The sequence below is a fragment of the Orbicella faveolata genome, unplaced genomic scaffold (genome assembly GCF_042242905.1).
Source record: "Orbicella faveolata isolate gen_17 unplaced genomic scaffold, um_ofav_v1 contig_48, whole genome shotgun sequence".
NCBI classification, from domain to species: domain Eukaryota; kingdom Metazoa; phylum Cnidaria; class Anthozoa; order Scleractinia; family Merulinidae; genus Orbicella; species Orbicella faveolata.
Genome location: NW_028301578.1, coordinates 9,170,001 through 9,171,586, shown reverse-complemented (window position 1 = coordinate 9,171,586; position 1,586 = coordinate 9,170,001). Strand labels below are relative to the sequence as shown.

General features: G+C 39.3%; 1 long non-coding RNA gene across 1 annotated transcript in view; it reads left to right on the top strand.

Moving 5' to 3' along the window:
* The first annotated feature begins 521 nt into the window (after positions 1-521).
* The window catches only part of LOC149096426 (uncharacterized), a 1,865-nt gene continuing 800 nt past the window's right edge, over positions 522-1,586 (top strand). Inside the window, exons 1-2 of the long non-coding RNA XR_016204451.1 lie at positions 522-974; positions 1,340-1,467. This is a non-coding gene — a long non-coding RNA (uncharacterized LOC149096426). The remainder of the gene's footprint in view (positions 975-1,339; positions 1,468-1,586) is intronic.

Genomic DNA, 1,586 nt, shown 5'->3' with positions numbered 1-1,586 from the left:
CGGAATCCTTTTGCTGATGCTCGTCGGATATTGTAAGTATCAAAACGTACGCCGGCGCAAGAGCACACTCACGAACGCCCTGCTTACGAATGTACTCGACCGGGCACACTCACTTACACGTGCACACTCACGCACGCACCCGCCCGCGCACATGTGGGCATGCACTTAAACAAGCATCAATAAAAAGTATAAGACGCTTTCTTATAATCAAGAACTTATCAGAACTTTTTCAAATTTGCCTCTTTGTTTATGTTCTGTTCTGTTTGTTCTTTGCAGGTGCAGGTATGGTTTCCCGTCTTCGTGACCATGCAGAAAGAAAAACAAAACCCTTAAGAGGGATAAATAGAGTTATTTTGACAATGAACTTTAACTTCAAGGTTTACGAATAAAAATCAGCGATAATAATTTCGACTGAGGTTTAGATGACTCGTTCATCATTTTCAAATCGTATAAAGTCAGATTCCTGAGTTCTTTGTGTATTGAACATGCCTAATGCCTATTGCCATTGACGCATATTGTTTTGTTTTTTTTTACGCTGAGGAAGGTTACAGTATTTTAACCTTAACGTCCAAAACAACTTTAGCCAGTGACAACAAACATTTTAATATCCTTAAGTTAGCTCGAGTTTCTTTTATGAACGAAGAACATCATAAAGGCAATCCGTTTCATGGGATTTCAGGCATGGGAACAGATATTTTTAATGATCAAAAAAGACTCATTTTGGATGACTTTTAATTTGTATTAGTTTACTCTGTCAATAAGGTTGTGTCGCGTTGATTTAATTCTAATTGATCGATTATCTGACTACAGTCTGTGCAAAGGTTTAAAATTAATTATGCAAATGCTCAATTCTTTACTAGGTCAATGTTACGATTCGCGTCCACACTGTAAATTATTGGCACAGCACGGTTATTGTCGCTTTAAACCGTATGCAACATTACTTGAATGCCCCAAGGCCTGTGACGTCGATTGCGGTAAGTGCTTTGTAATCTAGCCTTCTCAGCTTCAATTGGTCCTTCTGCTGCGAAAGACGCTACAAGTAGGTTTCCACCTCGTTTAACCTTGGGATCAAATTGGAAGGCTATAAGGCATCGTGCCAAGATTTCGTATACTATGGTGCGTCGGTGATAGAACACAGTCTCCAGATCAACTACAGCGCAGTATCTCTGTGTAACACAGAGGTACAAACAACTTAGTAGCTGTTTCATCGAGAAACGGCACTGTTATGCCGGCAAAATTGCACTTTTTATTTTTGACCGGCATTAAGCTTGTGCCCCTGCATTTTACTCGAAATTCCACTGGTATAATATTTGAGTTTGATTTGTTTGCTTTTTCAAAGAACCCTGTGTTGATCACAGGCCCGACTGCCTCAGAGTGAGAGACCGCTGCCACAGCAACCCGTACCCTACTATCCATGAATGTCCAAAAACCTGTGGTGCTTGTTACTAAAAGATAAATCTGCAATCGGTAAGTTTTTTTTCTCCAAACATGTTTAGATAACTTTAGTCAAATTAATTCCTTAGTAATAGCTTCAAGTAAAGGAAAATTCATTCTTTCCGATATACTCTTCATCCAATAGTGTTATC